This window comes from Callorhinus ursinus, unplaced genomic scaffold, assembly GCF_003265705.2.
Source record: "Callorhinus ursinus isolate GAN/ISIS: 27379988/994484 unplaced genomic scaffold, GSC_fseal_2.0 scaffold21, whole genome shotgun sequence".
NCBI lineage: Eukaryota > Metazoa > Chordata > Mammalia > Carnivora > Otariidae > Callorhinus > Callorhinus ursinus.
Window position 1 is genome coordinate 5,229,992 of NW_027397083.1, and position 14,879 is coordinate 5,244,870.

Here is a 14,879-nt window from a genome sequence, read left to right on the forward strand (position 1 = left end):
CTAGGCAATGGGGGCCGCAGCACACCCCGTTCCTTAGGCAAAGTGAAATAAATTCGCCGCACCGACACGTCAAGTAGTCCGCCCGCCCGAGCGCCGCCGCGGGCCCCCGCCGCCCCCCCCACGCCGCCGCCCCCCCGCCCCGGGGGGGGCCCATGTGGCCCAGGAGCCGCCGGCGGAGGCGAGGGGGCCCGGGCCGGCCGCCGTACAACTCCGCCCGGCGGCCCCCTCCCTCCCCGCCGTGCCCCTCTACCCCGGCGCCTCCTCTCCCCCCCCCCCCCCCCCCTCCCCCCCTTCCCCGCCCCCGTCCCCCTCGCCCGGCTCTCGGGAGCGGCGGGGGCGCGCACGGCGGCGGCGGCGGCGGGCCGGCGGGGCCGCGCGGCGGGCTCCCGCGCGGGCGAGTGTGTCTGGGCCTGGGCGGAGGGATCCCCGGGCTGAGGCGGCGGAGGTGCTGCGGCCCGGGGCCGGGTGGTGAATGGGCTGGTGGTGCTCGCTGCTGCTGCTGAGAGGAGGAGGAGGAGGATGAAGAGTTGGGCTTGTTTGTCTCCCACAGTTTCTCTCCTGCTGCTCTGATTCCCCCCCACCCCTATTCCGGCCCGGGGCCTGTGTGTGTCTCTCCTGGAGGAGGAGGAGGATCCAGTTCCTCCCCCCACCCCCTCCTCCCCACCCCCCCTTGCCTGGGGAAGAGGAGGAAAGAAACAGCCCAGAGAGAGAGAGAGTGAGTGAGTGAGAGAGAGGGAGAGAAGAGGAGAGGAGAGGAGGAGGAGGAGGAGGGAGAAGGGAACAACCTACCATCTTAACACACTAATATCTAAAAAGTGCGAGAGGCCCAGAGCAGCAGCAGAAGCAGCAGCAGCAGCTCCAGCTTCTTCCCTCCCTCCCCATGAAGAAGAGTTCCCTCCTCCTCCTCCTCCTGCTTCTCCTGCTCAGAGTTCCTGCCTCCAGCTGCCAGGGGGGACAACCAGCCAGCAGCAGGAGGGTGCAGTATCCCAGCTTTTCCATTCTCTCTTCTCCTCACTCTCCTCTCTTTTTTTCTTGAGTAGCTCTATTTCCCCTCCCTCCCCCCTTCCCCCTCTCCCCCTCTCCCTGTCTCTCTGTCTTGTCTCTGGTGTTTGTCTCTGGGAGGAACTGGGGCTGCCTGCTTGGAGTTTGTTGTGGGGGGAGGGAGGGGGAGGGGAGGGGTGTGTGGGAGGGAGGAGGGAAGGGGGGGTGTTCTCGTCAGGACCCCTCAGTCAACTTGAGATTTGAGCAGTAACTTCCCCTTCGGGGCGCCCCCCTGCGTGCCCTTCCTATTTCTCCCCCCCTAAAAAAAAGACAATGGAAAAACCTTGTCTCCCCCTTCCTTCCCTCTGCCCTCCACCCCTCCCCAGGATAAATTGGAAGTAAGTTTATGAGCAGCCTCGGGAGCCTGGGCGCTGAGTGCAGGGCCGAAGCGGGTGACAGAGGCGGCGCGCCGGGGGTGGCGGGGAGGGGGCGTCACATTGTCCCGGCGGGGTGCCGGGGAGGGGGCCGCCGGCGGGGGCGGGGGGCGCGGAGCCTCGTCCGCCCCCTCGGCTGTCCCTCAGCCCGGGGATGGTCGCCTCGGTTCCTTCACCACCCTGCCCCCCCCCTCGGGATGCTGTCGGGGGGAAGTTTTTATTATGATTATTTAATTAATTAATTTTTTTTTTTTTGGGAAAACCATCTTGTTTGGTGACTGAGGGATCTGGTTAAAAAAAAAAAAAGCTGCGGCTGCTGACGCTGCCGGGCCCGAGTGTGTGTGTGTGTGTGTGTGTGTGTGTGTGTGTGTGTGTTGGTGCATTTGTCTTGGGTGGCCGGAGCAGCGTTGGGGAAATTCCGCTTATTCTTCTTCTTCTGCAACTTGTTATTCCGGAGAGTCTGCCTGCACCCCTCACCCCGGGCCCGGCCCTCCCGCACTCGCCCCCGCCGCCCGCGGCCGCGGGGCGCCCCCGGGACCCCGCGCGGGCCGAGGCCGGCAGGCCGCTCGGAGAGGGGCCGCGGCCGCCCCTCCCCCGCCCGCGCCCCCGCCGGGGGGAGGGGCGCGCGGAGTGGGACTCTTTCCGTTTGGTCCAGCCCCGTCGTGCACGCAGTTCCCAACACTTCTCGTCATCCTCTCTTTGGTCTCTTTATTCTGCTGAGCGGTGCTGTTAGGATTTCTTTTTTTCCCCTGACCACGTTCGCGATGGTGGGTAGCAGCAAGGTGGCCCTGGTAGGGGAGGGGTTGATATCGACATTGGGCACCGGGGGAAGAATGTCTCGTTTCAACTTTGTCTGTGGCTTGCACCCCCTGAGAAGGCCACACGCCGGTTGTAGGGTGCAGATGTGCTGAGAGTGATTTCTAAGTAGTTGAGTTGTTGAGATGAAGGTACGACTGCTAATGGTAGGCAGGTTTTGTTTTCATTGGTGAATCTGGTGTCATCATATTCGGGGCATATGTTGAAATATTCTTTGTTTAGGTCTTGAAGTAGAGGATCTCACTCTGCACGTCCACATTGTGTTGTTTTTAAATGATGTCTGCAAATGTGGCTTTCTAGAATTTCAAATGTGAGTTAAGGTCCGGGCGTGTGTGGGCCTCAGCATTGGCCTTGACAGTGAACTTTGTGGCTGTGTTTTGGATTTCAGAGATTTGCCCCATAGCTGGGGTGCGAGCTGTGCATTTTTTGTTAATAGTAGGTGTCAGGAATGTAGATGCTTAAGCTGGGGACATTAAAGAGAGAACATTCCTGTATTAATAATTGATAGCTGAATATTAGAATCAGATTAATTTGGGTTGATGAAAGTTTTTTTTTTTTTTTCAAAAGCAGCTGTGCACTCTAGGAAGGAAGCCTTTACATAGGCACACTTTATAGGGGTTCTTTAGGGCAGGGAGCTAGAATATCTCCTTTTAGAGAGGATACTCATCAACATCTCTGGCTTCACTGAGGGCCTGGTAAGGGGACTGAAATTGGGGCTAAGACATCTAAGTGTACTTTTCAGTGCTTATGTTGTTTGTTTACATCTGGTGTTTATCACATTTGGGCGCTAGAAATTAATAGGTCAGTTTTTCTTTTGGTTTTTGAAGAGTAGCCCCCTCCCCCCTTTTTTTAAGTTTCATGATTTACTTGGTTTCACAGCATTATAGGAAACTGTTACTACATTTTTACTGGAAATACTATTATTCATTTTGATTTTGGTAAGTTCCTTTCTATTCTTTTTTTCTATCTTCACTTGTATATGGAATCTACATTGTGGGCTTAAAACTAGCTTATTAGGGGTTATTTAAAATGTCTGAAAAATACATTTTAAAATATCAGGACATACTTGATGGCAAAGAGGAAATTTTTGTGTGTAGTAATACTCCGGTTTATCAAAAAATTTCTGTACTTGAAACTTCTGTAGATGGACAACTGTTCTTAAAAGGAGCATAGTAATGGTGCAGAAAATTCTCAAAACACAAACTTCTGGCTAATATGTTAAAAATATTCCAGGTGTTTTTCTTTATGTTAGGCTTTTGCTTTTGTTAACATAATGGTATTTGCAATATGACTGGCATTGCTTGGCTGGCCATAATAAAGTCTTTTGCTTGAGTGCTTTTGAAGGCTTTTTAAGGTAGTTTTTAGATGATTTTGCAAGCTTTATTTAAGCATGTTGCACTTTGGACTCAGGCAGGTCTTATGGAACCAGGATAGTAATAGATTTAAAAGACTCCTACCCACACCAGATTTTCTTTTTAAGAGGTATAAGTGATGGATGGGGCCCTATTTCTTTTAGCTTTGAAGGGTCCATCCTTTTTCCCATTCAGTCATCTGGAAGGAACTGCCTCAGAAATACTCTTCTTCTGTTTACATGAAGAACTCTGAATGCTATCCAGCAGGAGGTGCTACATCAAGATAAAGTAAATCTCTTGAATTTTGAGGGTCTTACTACTTATTACAGCTCTGTTAACTTCAACTAAGCAACAGGATTAATGCCTTAAAGTTCCAGAAAGATTTTTAGTAAGTCCATTTAAAAGTCCATTAATAAATTACATTTGCTATTTGAAACTGAAATCTTTGATTGCTTTTTACCTGCTTACAATATTACACAAAGTAGATTTGTTATTGTGGATAGCTTAAGAATGCCACGCTTAGGTACAGAGTGCTGTTAGAATTACTTTATTTTGATGAGGAGTTAGTCTTGTATTGGTGAGTGGGGTGTTGAACACAAATGTGAAAAGATTGTGTCCAAGGACTGTAAACAAAAGAAGTTGGTATGATTGGGCTTTAGCTTTTGTGTTATTCCTATAATATTAATACAGATAGGATACAGAGATACGAGATTTTGGAAAGGGAGATACTGTATGGAAAAAAATTTAATTTCTTGTGTTTTTTTCCTCACATCTATAGACAGTGATCCTAATAGATAAATTCTTAGGCACTCAGCTTTATAAATACGTATGGTTGATGTATTTGAGTTGGCCTCCAAAGACTGAGATTCTTGAACTGTAAGTAAAGTTATATCTGTGAGTATAAGTCACTCCTGATATGTCCGTTAGTAACACTTAACAATAACTGCATAAAGATGAAAGTAGTTTCATAGCATTTACAGCACATGCTCCTTTGAAACTATATTAGTGTTAGGTGAATTGATTTATCCCTGGGAATATCATGCTACTTTGGTGGCTTGTAAAGTTTTGTATCAAAGTTTAAGAAACTTAGGAATGTGTAGAAAATTTGATGAAGCTGCTTTGAATTTTGTCGGTTTTCTAGGCATAATACTGTACTTTTTTCTCAGAAGATCAAATGAGAAGACATGTGAAAGTTCTTTGTAAATTGTCAGAAGCCATGCAGATGTTGAGATAGGTAACTAATTAATACATGGACAGAAATTTCTGTCTTTAAAACGTTAACATTCTCTGCATCATTGGGAAATGAACACATTAAAAGTGTACCCCCAACACTTTTATGAAATTTTTTTAAATGCTACTGTGGTTACCAAAAAGCTCTTTGTTACAGTTTTGAAGCTTTGTTTAAAAAATGCTATGGAGGCAGTTTCTCATAATTAAAAAAAAGATCATTTTTCTTTTTGTAGATCCTGTGAAATGTGTATTCCCCATTAAAATTTTTCTTCATTTCTTCATTGATGTGATAGTAGTTGATTTTAGTGAATATTTAAGTTCCTGGATTCTTCTATAGACTCTCATTAACACACAGAGTAACAGATGTCACAGTTAAGGTTTTGAATGTTTTGAGTGATTCTGCTAACTTTCTGAAAAATTCTAAGTAAAGCTTTCAAGCTTGTTTCAAAGTGAAAAAGATGTATATCTGTATGTATTAGTATTAGGTACATATGTATATCATTTTGTTTTTCTCTTTTAGAGGGATGCATGAGGAAATGACTACTCAAATCTAGAGGAGTGCACTGAAATATTTTTGTGTAAAAATAACCCAAAAGTTTAAAACTCAGATTCTTGATTTGTGGCTTTTAAATAGACTCTGCTTACAAATTTGGACTAAAATAAAATAAAATATAGATAATTGGGAGTCCCTGTGTTTATGAGCATATCAAAAGGTCTAGTTTTATATTTTAGAAGCTACTACTCTTTTTGAAATAGCCCCTTTAATTAGAAATTAAATATAGAAACTTGTTTCTGTGTGAAGTGAGAAAAACATTTAACTGTTTAAATAAAAATGAAACCTCTCAGGGTAGTATTAACTTTTTCATCCTGTGGACACTGAATACTAAAGTTGGTTTGGGGTTTTTCTTTTCTTGTTTTTTTTTTTTGTTTTGTTTTGAGGAAATACGGAAGTTAAGGTTATAGTAATGTGCTTTTAAATTTTGTATTCTTGGTATTTTTATTGCTGAAAACTTTTGTATTTAATTGCTGTTCAAAGGGAGAAAAGAAAGGGATTAAAGTTTTAGGTCTCTAACCTTTGACAGAATTTCTTTGTATCTATATTCAGACCTGATTTCTTGAAATATGTTTGAATCTTCCTGTTAATTTGTGTTGGGAAATATTCATGATTTTTGTTGACTTCTCAGGAACTTTTGTACTTGGGCTTTTATGTAGGCCCTGAGTATTCTTTAGGTGCACAGCAATATATTTTGATCACTTTAACTTTACCAGGTGTGTATTTTTGCTGCTTTGAGATTTTTTTTTTAAGGAGGTAGTACTCTAACACCACTTTAAATTTATTGTAGATAATTACTTTTTAAATAGCATATGTTTTCTTGTTTGTGTGTTTGTATGTACATGTGGCTGTGCTATTTTGTAGGCTTTCCTATAATTCTTGTGTATAAAATTTCTGGAGTTATTTTTTGTAAGAATGTTGAAGTGGACTTTTAAGGATAACTTTTATATTACTTGTCTGTTCAGTGTTAGACTGAGGTGATGATGAACTCTTCCACCACAATAAGAGATAATATGTGAGGTTTGGTCAACCTTTGGGTTTTCTACAGCAACTTTCTCACACTCTAGACACTTGTGTGGCAGTTTGAATACTCCTCCACTTCTCTCCCTCCAATACAATGCAAGGCCTCCCCCTGTTTAAAAAAAAAAAAAAATAGTGCGCAGGTCTCTGTTGAAGGAAACTATTCTTATCTATATTTTGGAATCATCCATGGAAATGTTTTCTGGTTTTTTAAATAGACAAAAAAGTGAACCGGTAATATGGAGATAGGAAGGGGATGGAGCCTAACAGGTTGGTGATATAGGCTTTATTTTGACTCTGTGGGCCTAGGGAACAAAAAATGACTTAAACACAGAAGCCAAAAAGATGGGTTTTGTTTTATTGTTTTGGCTGCACTGAGGATACAAACTGTCAGTACTTGAGGAGAAGGAGCAGCAGAAAGGAATTGATTTTTTTCTGCTGCAGATCCAAGTATTGTTAACCATGTGCATCTCTGAAGCAGCATGCTTACAAATCAAACAGTAGTTGATTCTTTCACTCAATTAACAGTCAAACCCGAGACTGGGTTTTTTTTAGATTTTAAATAAGTACCAAAAACTTCAGAGTAATGACAATAATTTCCTGATAAAAGTGGGTGATAGTAACCATGGCAACTGCTATCTGGCCTTAATGGCCAGTATGTTGTATTGATGAAGCTTCAGATCCTGTAGTACCCTGTCACTTTTATGGTGAAATGTAGTAACGTGTTGCAGGTGATTTTTAGCTGGATTTGTGTGCCAGCTTATCTTTCCTTGTTAGGAATTTCTTGGACTGTATTCCACAGCATGTTTGTGAAGGTGCTGTTGCCTGAAAATAACCCGCCACCTGTGTTAGGCCTCCTGATGCAGATTGCACTTAGTTCTTTCCCAGCCTCCTTCCTCAGTCTTGCAGAAAATAGGGTGTGTGTAGAAACTGTATATACATAAATAACAGCTCAAAGTTATCTATTTGGACATGTTATTGATAATTAAAAAAAATTTTTTTTTTTAAGAAGAGGTCAGTGGATGAGAGAAAAAGAGTCTGGAGTGGGAATATTTTCTTTTTCCTAAGTGTTCTTTCTGGAAATGTGTGTGTGTGAAATGAGGGGTTAGGAGAGGAGGGCACAGGTATTGAGTAAGGACTTGACAAAAGAGAAACTTAAATATTATTTTTGTGTGTGTGATGGTGTTATGTGTCCCTCTTACAATAAGAATATTTTTCCTAGTGGATATTATTAGAGTATGGGAAATGTTTTTGAATGAGAATTTTCTGCAAGAAAAATTATTTATAAAATATAACTTGAAAGACTGTTAAGAGAAAACTTGATAAAGCAATTAAAACTTTCTTGGGGGAGGGGAATAGAGAACTTTGAAACTGATCAACCAGACTTTTTAAAAAATGGCTTTAAAAATGATGTCTTTAAGAATAATTTAAAAATTGTATAAAATCTTTTTGCTTTTTAAGCATTCCTTTTGTATGCTTAGCCTGTTTAAGGTGTTTCTAATGTGAAAATGTTGATGTAAATATTCATTGATACTTTTTCCAATATGTGCTAAAGAAACTGCCAGAGCAGAGAGCAAACAAGTTAGATCTGAATTTCACTAGGCCCTGATAATAAGATGTAGTCAAATTGTGCTTAGATAGTTCAGACTTTCTTAAAACTTAGTGTGATAGGGTGAAGTGGTTTACTTACTACAGGTCCCAGGATGCATTTCGGGTTTTTGCTTCACTCCGGATTAGAGCATTGCATGCTGGGATCTGTAGTTGATTTAAACAGCACAGAGAACCCTTCCCTCTTGTCTACTCCATTTTATACAAACAGCTTCCCAAGCCTCTAAGAACTTTCTGCTAAGTACAATTTGATTGCTAATATTATGATTATCATGGTGCTGATATTTTAAAGTGAGTTTTCAGAAACACCCTAGTGTTTTAGTTTACCTTGGATTAGTTTGTTTTTTTTTATCAGCTAGTTTAAGATTTACATGTAAAATAACTGATACATGTGTATGTATGTTTGTGTTTATATATTTAAAACTTAGCTTAGCAATTGTAAATTTTTTTGTCTGTGCTGCTGTAGATCACTTTATAATTACAGCATACAGATTGCTAATATGGGCTTTAGGAGCTTATTATTGTAGGGCCTGATACATATGCTGTTCTCTTTTCTTTGAATGGGGCCAGTTATTCAGTGCCCATATTTAAGTTTAGAGGTTATATAAAAATTATTTTGTAATAATTGTCAACATCTTGAATCTTAGTATTTTTTAAATGGAAGACAGTTTCCTGAAAATAAATGTGATTTCAGTGTAAATTTAAAACTCATATGGATGTAATCTGAAAGATAGAGGAAACAGAGGTTTCTTTAATAATTTGTTTATATTTTCCTTTGTAAAATTTAAATTTCTATTCTTTCTATTCTTTAAAGTTCTGATACTTTATTAATGAATATCAGAATGTTGTTGCAGAGATTAGATGTTGAAATCTGTGAGTGCTTAGCACAGTGCCTGCCACATAATAAAGCCTCAGTAAATGTGTAGAAATAGCAGCAGCAGTAGTAGTGGTTCTTGTTATTAAATAAATAGCATGCTTCACATTTTTTCCTCTTTTTACATGATTAGTTGATCAGAAGCCCAGCCTGTTCTGACAAGACCTTGAGATTTTTGGCCTATGGTAATGATGTAGCAGTTCCTTAGAATTTTTGCTGTACGTAAGGTATCTTTGCACCTCAGTTTCTCCTTAAGTGATATATGCCTGAAGTTAGCCACCAGCCAGTCGCAGACTTTTGACCAGGATTCAGCTCTGCCTATTCAGTACTCTTTGCCATTGTACCACAGCCCTTGGTTGACTTTGGAAAGTTCAAAAGATAATGAAAATGTTTTCGTTCATAATGTTTGCACTGGTAAAGTACCCAAACTAGTTGATTAATGAAAATAAGGTGCTGCAAAAATGTTCCTCATGTCACAGTGTATGTTACCTTGGAAAAATTCTGTTGTTGTTAGAAACACGAGCCAATCTATCACCATAGTTCACAGTGTTACAGGATTGGTGAATTAGAGGCCAGTGAGCAGCCCCAGAAAGAAAATGTAGTTTCAGGTCCATGGGTTGTACTTATTTAAGTTAGGTTCAAAAAAATCGTAAGTCTTTACATTATTTTTCTCTTTTAGGACACTCTAACTTCTTTTAGGCTCTTGAACTTGTAGGATATTTTTATCTGCATGGCTGGTCTCTTTTAGCTTCTTGAGAAGGGAAAGGGACATCTGGGAATATTGAAAAATGTAAGCAAAAGTTGTAATGTATGTGCCTTAGTTTGAGGGTATACAGAATCAAGATAGTGTCTTTCTTACCTGCTTGGCCCATATCTGTTCCAATTTTTTCCCTTGTGCAGAGTTCCTGGAATAATATTGCTGAGGGCTGCTGTGTTTAAGAGAGTTCTGCCTTTAGTAGTGATTATTTAAGTACTTGTTCACACAACAAACCAACCACTGTAATAATACTAACCTTTTTTTCTCTTATAAATATGAACTGAAATTTGTTAATATTTGTATATCAGAGATTGAATAGATTCTTTAGCTGTGTCGAAAATTTGTGGGATCTGATCTGATAATGCTGCCACATTATGAGTGGCTTTATTTATCTTCTATTAACTTGACTTTTTTTTAAGACCTAACATTAAAATGAAATAAGTTCAGTGGTTACAAAGAAGTTAAATACAAAGGGCTAAGTATAAGGGGTAAAATAGTCTCTAGTGTTAATTGACCAATGCAGGAAAGATCAGATTTGGATGAATGCTCTTTATCTACATTTTATAATTACACGTGTGTAATTCTTGAAATACTGAAGTTGGAAATAAGGAGAGTGAAACTGGGCAGCCATGTGTAATCCCCGTAGAGTCCTCTGACACACCTAAAGTATTTAGCACAGTTTTCTGTCTTTTTTAATGAAATGTCCCAGGCCAATGGAAATGAAACAATTGTGATGGTGTCACAGGACTCAGCCCAAAGACCAGTCCTGTCACTAGTGGTGTGCTCTTGGGAAATTCAGCCTGCTGGGCGTTAGTTTTCGCAGTGGTAAGTTGGGGATAATGGTAAAAGCTGATTTTGCTATGCTCTTAAAAGGACTGGATGAGATAATACCGATGAATGTACTTTATAGACTAAAGTAGTATATATAAATTGAGTTTGTAATCACTAATAGATGCCTGAATTTTAAGGTATTTGTCTATATTGTATAAACGGTGTTAATATTTTTAAAAGTTTAAATATATGAGTTAGAATCATATTTGGTGATCTGAATACCCCCTGCCCATGGTCAACAGACAAGTTCTTAACATGTTTACAGCATAGATAGTGACAATATGCATTGATGTATTTGTGTGTGTGTGTGTGTGTATAATATACATAAATATCATAAATATACTGGTGTGTTATGGTAATAAAAGCTTTCAATTACGGGCTTTTATTTTGAAAACTATTTTTACGTGTTAATATACAAACTTACCCCAATACATATATTTGTTCTTGGAGAAGTGGCATAGATATAAGACTAAATGTTTGGCAAGTTGTGAACAGTTCTTACACCATAGGGTTATGTTGTCTTAATAACAACAATAATAATAATTTTATATTTACTGGGTATTATACATAGCGCTAAGCTTTTTTATATATAGGATCTCATTTAATTGTAATCCTCACAGCAATATTATGAGGATTTGCTATTATTATCCTATCCCCATTTTATAGATAAGGAAATGAAGGCCTCCCTGGGATCGCATAGGTGTAGCAAATGCTACAACCTGAATTCAAGCCCAGGTTTGATTCCAGAGCCTCTCCTTTTAAGTGTCCAAAATATTGTACTAAACTTGTAATTCTTCTAGAAACCTAGAAAATGAACTACTAAAGAAGTTTTCAATTTACTGGAATGGCCACAGCTATGATGTATCATTTTGAGAATGTTTCATGTTGATTTTGGTTGGGTTAGATTGAATATTTTGGAAATAGTAAGCATTGGAATGGAATGGAAATGAAGGCATTTGGGATAGTGTCTGTCTTGTTCCTCATTGTATGCCAATTGTGAACATAGTGCCTAGCATGGAGTGGGGACTGATATCTATTTCTTAAGGTTGGAATTTGGGCACTTTAGCATCATAGGTTATTTTATACATTTTCTTAGTAAGTGCAGATATTTTACATTTGCTGTTTTAATTAGTTCTTATGTAACTACAACATTTTAGAGGGTTTGATGAGAAATGTCCTTTTTTTAAAAGAAATATTATAAAGGCAGTGCATGTGAATAATTCTAGCCCTATAGATATGTATAAAGTAAAAAATGAAAGTCATCCCATTCTACTTTTAAATTTTCCTGTGCATTAAATATGTACTATATATATCCATTTCAAAAATAAATAGAGTTATACCATAATACTGTCTTGAAGTTTACTTTTTTCAAGTGGCTATTTAAAAAACTTGTTTTTGAAAATAAGGCTCAGGTGGGAAGTGGGAGTGAGGTTGGAAGGAGAGAGGTAAGATTTATACATTAAGATTATAAACTTGTACTCTAGACTGGTTATGACTTATGGGGCAAAAAGCATTTTAAGTTCATTTTAGTTGTGCTTAATGCCTTAGAGATGGTCATTGTTATTTTTAAAACTTCAAAAAATGTTAACCAATTTAAAATGGCAACACCATTTTCCGTCCTGTGCAAGTAATTTAAGAGGCATCATTTCAGAATTAAGTTCTACTAGTTTATTCTGGTAGCTACTATTTATAAAGAGATCAGTTATGGTTTCACATAACTTTTTTTAAAACTGGTGGGTTCTCTTCTTGGTTGTTTAGAGGCATTCATTCAACATTTACAAATTAAAATAGCATTTTAAAGCTGAGAAAATAATTGTAATATTTTAATTAATGGAAGCTCAAACCAAGTACTGCTTAATCGGCATACACATAGATACCCTGCATAGGAATTAGTCCTGGTGCTCACATCTTTATGTCAGTAGTGTTGGCTGACCTCACCCCCATCCCTATCCCTACTCACTCAACCACTACCAAATGCTATCCTGATAATCCACCATTTTTTCAAGTGACAAAAAAAAATTATTTGAGCGCCATTCGTTACTCTGGTATTGTGTAAAACAAGACATCCTCAAGGCCTTATAATCTACATTAAATATAATCTTTTGATCCTGGCTTTGAGAGTTTTATCTTGTTGCTAAGATTATTAGTCATAATTCACCTTTGTAATTTTTAGATTAAAAAATTTTATTTCATAGGTAATAAATTTTTTATTACAGAAGTTTTTTAAAAAAGTCTTCCTAGTCCTAGAATGCACCCCTTGTGTCTAAGGTGCCTTAGTGTTTCTTTAGGCTCGTATTTAGTGAAGTGCTGAAGCCTGGCCTTAAAATTCTAAGAATTGGATCTGAGTAGTTTAGTTAAACTACAGTATAGCCAGTTATTTATTTATTTATTTATTTATTTATTTATTTATTTATTTATTTATTTATTTATTTATTTGAGAGAGGGCACACAGGAGTGGGAGTGGGGGTGGGTGGGTAGGGAAGGCAGAGGGAGAGGGAGAGGGAGAGCAAGAATCCCAGGAAGGTTCCATGCCCAGAGTCGAGCCCCCTCAACCCTGAGATCATGACCTGAGCTGAAATCCAGAATGGGATGCTTAACTGACTGTGCCACCCAGGCGCCCCCAGTATAGTCAGTTTTAACAAGCCAATTCAAGGGTTTTCTCATTGGCAGCATTCATATATGCTTTTCATTTTGTGTGGCTCAGGCCATGCCCCAGAAAGTATTAAGTGTGCAGAGGTGTCAGTTCATGTCATGGATGGTCAAACTGAGGCAGAGACAAGAATTCAAGTAAGTGAATGGCAGAGCCTAATTTTCCTCTCTTATTATACTGTTGGCCTGTTGTCTCCAAACTTTAAAAAATTACTGCTACCAGTAAATGTATATTTATATGTAATTTTCTGAATTCGTGTTTTATGTATGTTACAAAACATACAGGAAAGCTGAGATTTAAAGAAAGGGTGATATTTAAAAATATAAGTTGCAATAATTCCTTCCGTGGCCCCCTTCCTTTCTCCGGGATGGGTGCACCCACTTGGAGATGAGGGCTTTAGATAGGCCATTCTTCTGCCCGAGAGGCAGCCATGGGGACACCTGGAGGACAGTTGGCACAGGGTGTGGGCTCTTAAGTTGGAGTGATCTTTTGCACCTTTTTAATTTTAAAGAAACAGCCTTTCTTTCTGTGAAAGGCTGGAAGATTCAGAGTAAAGGCCGTGAGAGAGGTGAGCTTAAAAGACAGAAATATAAGCCTTATTTGTTTTCTTCAGAGTTGACCAAAGGGAAAAGGCTGCCTACCCTGTCAGTTCTTACTCCCACTATAGAGATGGCAGTGCCTTTTTCTGTTGTTGTTCGGCAGTTTATAGAACGCAGGATAGCTTGGTAAGCGTCTTCTCTGTGCCTGATATGACGTAACATTGTGGAGTATGCAGCATGCATGTTAAGTACAAGTGGTTGTATTTGGCTTGTTGCTGCAGCATTTTTGAGGATGTCTTCAAAAGCAGTTCTCATTCGATAGAGTTGGATATGTGCAAATTATTGAAATCATCATTTCATGAAGACCAAACTTTGTAACTTGAATTATTCTATTTAGTATTTGTTTATTTCTCTCTTCTCCTTCTCCCCTCCCTCCCCCCTCCCAGTACTTCAGAGCAGAATTCTTTTTCTGAAAGGAACAGATGCTGTTAACTTATCAGGACCTGATACTAAAAAGCCTACAAAAATCTTTGTGCTGCTTATTTTCTTTATTTAATCTATATGCAAAGCATATTGTAATTATTGCTGTTAGAGGGTTTTAAACTGATGGTTCCCCACCCTTTTTGTACATAGGGGAGATAGATTTGGAATGCCAAATGGACAACTTGGTATAAAGAAATAATGACCACTGAAATAAAACAGGAGTTCAAATAAAAAGCAAACCACATACAAATGTAGAATGAAAATATCTTTTAGTAAAATGTTAGCATGCTGTACTTGGAACAGATGCCACATTAATTCAAAAGAGAGCCCAGAAAATGTGGCAACTTTACGATGTCAATGGAGGGAGCTGCAGTAGTTCCTTTTCTCATTGTGTCAAGTTCTCAGTACCTCCAGGTCCAGTCCTGTTCTTCTGTATTTATTTTTCTGGGTGTATTACATGTTAGCATACAAAAATCAAATCCATGCTCATTATTTTTATTTATACAATTAAATACATTAGCATACTAGTAGATATTAAGGTGGAAAGCCCAGTAACTTGTAACAGTAATGATTTTTCTTTTAAATGTGTATATCAAAATATTCAGAATCTGAGGTAAAAATTGATTTTTCTCTCACCTTTCAAGGCACATTTATGATAATAAAGGTAGTCTAAGAATTGAGACTTTAAAAGAGGCCTATGCTTTTGTGTGTGTGTGTGTGTGTGTGTGTGTGTGTGTGTGTGTGTGTTTTG

General features: G+C 39.4%; 1 protein-coding gene across 13 annotated transcripts in view; it reads left to right on the top strand.

Annotated features, from left to right (window-relative positions):
- Positions 1–440: 440 nt before the first annotated feature.
- Positions 441–14,879, top strand: part of PHF21A (PHD finger protein 21A) — a 188,742-nt gene continuing 174,303 nt past the window's right edge. For 4 of the 13 annotated variants that reach the window (XM_025879387.2, XM_025879391.2, XM_025879390.2 and 1 more), the window contains exon 1: positions 443–976. The gene's annotated coding sequence lies outside the window, so the exon portion shown is untranslated. Of the gene's footprint in view, positions 977–2,051; positions 2,183–2,219; positions 3,170–4,440; positions 4,460–14,879 lie in introns of those variants that run through there. The other 9 variants (XM_073904708.1, XM_073904707.1, XM_073904701.1 and 6 more) reach the window with 7 other exon arrangements.